Below are 5,340 nucleotides of genomic sequence, written 5' to 3' on the forward strand. Positions count from 1 at the left end.
GTTGTGATTATTTCATTGCAGTTACATAGGAAACTGTCCTTGACCTTAGGGAATGTATGCTGAAGTGTTTAAGAATGAAGGGGCAGTTGTGTCTGCCACTTATATGGTTGAAATAGAGACAAAGATACATGTAGAGAAAAAGGCAAAGATGAAGTGAATGTTGGCAAAATGTTAACAATGGGTGGGTGAATCTAAGAAAAGAATATATGGAAGTTCATTGCACTTTCTTGCAACTTTCCTGTGAGTTTGAATTTTTTTCAAAATGAAAAGGTTAAAAGGAAAAGATGAAGAAATGAACAAACAAAGCAACCATTTCCAGGCTACATTCCCATTTCTTCTTCTTCCTTTGGTAGCAAGTTCTCTGCTCCTTGGGAATTGTGAAGCCAGAATGAGCCTCTGCATGGGAGGCAGAATGCAGAAGTTGGTGTATTTCAGGTGAATCATATACTAGACAGTGAATTTGTTGGGCACCTACTATGTGTCAGAATTCCAAAAAGCTTCAGCACCCTCTCCTCATGTTTTTTTTTTTTTTAAGATTTTATTTATTTATTTTTAGAGAGGGAAGGGAGGGAGAAAGAGAGAGAGAGAAACATCAATGTGCGGTTTCTGGGGGTCATGGCCTGCAACCCAGGCATGTACCCTGACTGGGAATCGAACGTGTGACACTTGGTTCGCAGCCCGCACTCAATCCGCTGAGCTAAACCAGCCAGGGCTCCCCATGGGTTTCATTGAACTTTTCCCCAGAGAATTGATGGAGTTAAACTTTGGTTTGGGTTTCTTTGTTGACAACCTCATCTGACATTCCTGGATCCATGGGTAATGTGCAGGCAGCTCACTTGTGAACTCAAATTCCACAAAAGAAGCAGCCCTCTTAGGGGACTTTCATACTGGAGAGAGCACAGACTATGACACAAATCCCTCTATTGTCATGCCTACTATTTTTGAAAAGAGTTACTTTTTCCTGTCCTCACCCTCCCTAAAGGAAGGTTAGTTGCCGAATTCATAAACGTGCCTCCCCCAGTGCTTAATACAATAAAGTTGTTTCGAGTAAATGAATAGAATGTCTCAGAAAATAACAATAATTACATTGTTGGAAAATTTGCCAGTTCAGACATGTTTTCTAACGCCATGCCAAGCTGCACTGGAACCTGAGACAAAAGGAAAAACTCGGGAATGCAGATCCTGTCTTTATTTAAAATGTTGATATTTTGTTTATTGTGGACTTCATGCATTTTTATTTTTAAAACATTCTATTGAAAAATGATTTATTTTTATTTTTGAATTGTGGGGTTTTTTAAAAGATTTTAATTATTTTTAGAGAGGGGAAGGGAAGGAGAAAGAAAGGGAGAGAAACATTGATGTGTGTGAGAGATACATCAATTGAATGCCTCTCACATGCCCCAACTGGGGACCTGGCCTGCAATCCAGGCATGTGCCCTGACTGGGAATCAAACCAGTGGCCTTCCAGTTTGCAGGCCGGTGCTCAATCTACTGAGCCACACTAGCAAGGGCATGCATTAAAACATTATTTATTTTGATTACTGAGGGTTTTTTTGTGTGCGTCCCCTTAAATTTTGTTCCTGAGGAAGTGCCTCCTTCACCTTAGTCCTGACCCTGATTATTTATTTCCAACATGCAATCTACACCATAGCATTATTTTGCATCACAACACTTTGAGAAGATACTACCATTATCACCATTTTACAATTGAGGAAGCTGAAGCACAGATAGGTTCAACTGTGCCCGAAGTCCCACAGCAAGGAGGAGAAAAATCTCAACTTGAGCCCAAGTCTGGGTGTTTTTTTTTTTTTTTTTGTCACAGAGCCTTCTCAGTAAAGCAAAACAGTAAACTAAGTTATGGGGTGGGTGTTGGGTCAAGAAATCAGAAGGTCTGGTTTTCTCCCCACCTCTGCTCCAGGCTCTTCTGAACCCTACATTCACACAGACCTCAGTTTCCCACCTGGAACTGGACTTAAATATTCTGACCCTCACCTGTTTTACCTCCAACACAATTTACCAGCTTTCTCTCTCCTGATCCAGCAATAGCACAAGCTGGACGTGGGGAGAAACAGGTACTGACAGCCAGAGCTCCTAAGCCTATGAGGAGCTCAGAGATCCAGGAGGGGGTTGGGTCAAGTGGGGAGATCCTGGGGACTACAATGAGTGTCCCCTCCCCCTTCAGAAAATCCCCAACCCAGTTTTTGGGCAGATGCCAGTCTTTTATTCTGAAGCCGAGGCCACAACCTATGAGGTAATCTTTGGAACTGCATTCGAGGCGGAGTCCCATTGGCCTGTTGGTGAAGCCCCTCCCCAGGTTCCCGGTGTCCCGCCTTCCCCAAAGCCCATAAAACGGCAGTCCCCGCCTCGGCAGTCACTGAACACCTGCATCTGCCTACAAGACTGGAAGGAGGTGAGACACACAAGGGAGGGACTTAAGCGGCGTGGAAGAAGGGTGGTCCGGGGGACCTGGTATCCCAGGTATGGGGCTGGCTTGCAGGTCAGCGCATGGACATCTTCCCAGAAAGCGACAAAGACGGCGAAGTTTGACGGTGTGGAGAACAGAGACCAGCCGGGCTGACTATCTGGTAGGTAAGATCTGGGGACCTGGCACCAGGTAAGGTATGAGTCCTAGTCGCGACCTCTCCGATTCTTCCCCTCTTGCCATTATGAAGAGCTCCTGGAAGAGGACCTGAGAGAAAAGAAATTTTGAGGAGGGGGTTCCCAAGAGTCAGAGGAACAGAGGACGGAGGGGAGTGGGTTGAGCCGAGGAAGAGAGGAAAGTTTTTCTTCAGCACAGGCTAAGGACAGCTGTCCGATGACCACGGAAGCAAACTGCTGTTTATTTCAGCACCGAGTCTCCGGACAGCGCCTCTCGGGGTCCAGGAAGGGAAACACGACCCGCTTCAGCACAAGGTTCTGGACAGCTCCGGGCGGGGTCTTCGGCCGACTTCATTTCAGCACCAGGATACCGGACAGCTCCCCAGGTGAAGGAGAACCCCACCACCTTGCTGGGGAAACAGTGTGGTCTGCGGTGTCTGCTGTTTCTGGAGACTTACCCCTCATTTAACGGATTTTTCAGCGTATTATTTTACAGATGAGATAAAACCGCACACAGAAACCTGTAATTCCCAACAGTGAAATGACCAATCTTTAGGATTGTGGGGGAACAGGTTCCTGCCAAGATGACATTATTGTGGTCTTTCTAGACTTCTGTGGGAAACATTGTGTCAAGTGCTTTACATACATCATATCTTGCCATCTTCAACCTTAGGACATGGGGGTTATGACATCCAGGTGACAATTGAGGAAACTGAGACCCAGAAAGAGGCAGATATATAACTAGCCCAAGAGGTCTCAGGCCAAGGGGGAACCTGCAAGTCAACCCCACATCCTTCCAATTACAAATTCCATGTTTCATGAGTGGGAGTTGGGTTCTTGGAGATCAGACCCTTTCACTCCCCAGGAGGACCAGGAATGGAAGACAGGAGGCAATAGAGAAGCAAGAAGTCCACGTGTTACAACTTGGCTCAGGTGAGAGGAAAGAGCTGGGTTGGGGGATCTCAGACACAGGGCGAAGTGTGGCAAAGAAGACTGGAGCGGTAGTGGTCTAGTGCTGTGTGGAAGACTAGTGATTTTGTTGTTCTGGTGTACTATGACAACAAGTCACAGCTTCCTCATAGCGTGGACTCCCATCAACCTCCGCCCAAGATGAACACACAAGTGTAGGGGTCAGAGAGCCAGGAAGGAGTCACTTCCACTCAGGGAGTGAGCTACCTAAGTTCATGGGACAAGAACAGGGGAGGCAATAAAACACGGGCAGGCTCCCCTTGAACACATAGCAATGTGCCATGCATGGTGTTAGCCATGTCACTCATATGCCACCCGCAGGCCTGAAAATACAAAATATCTGACTCTGAACCCAGGGCCTTGATCACCTCCCTACACTTTCCTGGGGAATCAATGAGGGAATGGTGCTTGAAGCCCTCCCAAGACCAGGATTCTACTAAGACGTTTCAGTAAAAATTCTAGGAATAATTTATTTTCTCCCCTACCCTACCATCAGTTCCATGGACCAACTACAGGACAGTGTAAATTTGTGGCTGGTAGGTGAGTTGTGGTATCATCAAGGCTCACTCCCAGTTCTCTGCGACATCCTAATCAAATTATAGACACTAGATCAAAGTAAGTCCAGTCTCAGAGCCTTTGCCTTTGCTGCTTCCTCATCTTGGAATGCTCTGCTTCTCAGAGTGACCCATGGCTCCCTCTGACTTATTACCCAAGCTTCATTTCATCAATAGAAACTTTCCTTGTAGCCTCACCATCCTCCTTGTCAAGTCTGTATACTCGCATAGATCTGGATGTCTTCTCTCCAGCACTTACTCCAATTATTGTTAACTTGACAAAAACCATCTCTTGTCCTCATTATACTGTGAGCTCCATGAGGGCAGGAAATGTATGTGTGTTTTTTCACTTCTGTGTCCCCAGCACCCAAACCATGGCTTGCCACACAGCAGATACTGAATAAATGTTGGTTGAGTCAATAAAGGCATCAGGGAATAAACCAATGCATTAATCAATAAATGAACTGATGGCCCTGGATGCTGTGGCTCAGTGGATTGAGTGCCATCCTGTGAATGGAAAGGTTACCAGTTCAATTCCCAGTCAGGACACATGCCTGGGCTGTGAGCCAGGTCCCCAGTTGGGGGTATGCAAGAGGCAACTGATAGATGTCTCTCACACATTGATGTTTCTCGCCCTCTCTTTCTTTCTCCCTTCTCCCTCTCTAAAAATAAACAAATAAAATATTTTTTTAAAAAAATAAGTGAATTGATTATCTCAGCACACACATGAATATCCTGCTTCTCCTTGGTCTTCCCCAGAGAGATACCATAGGGTGCTGCAGGTGTTTATTGGGGAGTGTGATTAAATTTGTGGACACTCAAGGGCCAGCCAGCCAACTAATAGCCCCAGGAGAGAGCCAGGATCATTTAATTAGCAATTACCAGGCATTGATTCCTCATTAGCTCTGGCAACCCCCGTCTCCCTTCTCAGCCCCAGACAAATGAAATCTTTCTCTCTCTGGGAGTACTGCCTCAGTGAGTTCATTAACAAGCAGAGAAAATACAATTACAAGACACCTACATGCCAGAGGCACTTTGAGAATGGGTGGGGAAAGGGGTTCAATGTCTGGGTTAAGGCTAATTGTGAGAGATTTTTGTTATATATAGAATCACCCTTTGGGAATGGGAAAGCGTTCAGACTCAAAAAAAAAAAAAAAAAAAAAAGAAGAAGAAGAAGAAAGAAAAAGAAAGAAAAAAAAAGACACCCAGAGGCTGTCTT

The 5,340-nt window shown here is 45.5% G+C and overlaps 1 long non-coding RNA gene across 1 annotated transcript; it reads left to right on the forward strand.

The window, feature by feature from the left end:
* Nucleotides 1-2,394: 2,394 nt before the first annotated feature.
* LOC118501989 lies at nucleotides 2,395-4,615 on the forward strand. The gene is made up of 4 exons (XR_004904659.1): nucleotides 2,395-2,585; nucleotides 2,849-2,984; nucleotides 3,095-3,531; nucleotides 4,064-4,615. It is a non-coding gene; the product is annotated as an uncharacterized LOC118501989 (long non-coding RNA).
* The last annotated feature ends 725 nt before the right edge of the window (nucleotides 4,616-5,340 follow it).

This window comes from Phyllostomus discolor, chromosome 8 (assembly GCF_004126475.2).
Source record: "Phyllostomus discolor isolate MPI-MPIP mPhyDis1 chromosome 8, mPhyDis1.pri.v3, whole genome shotgun sequence".
Lineage (NCBI taxonomy): Eukaryota > Metazoa > Chordata > Mammalia > Chiroptera > Phyllostomidae > Phyllostomus > Phyllostomus discolor.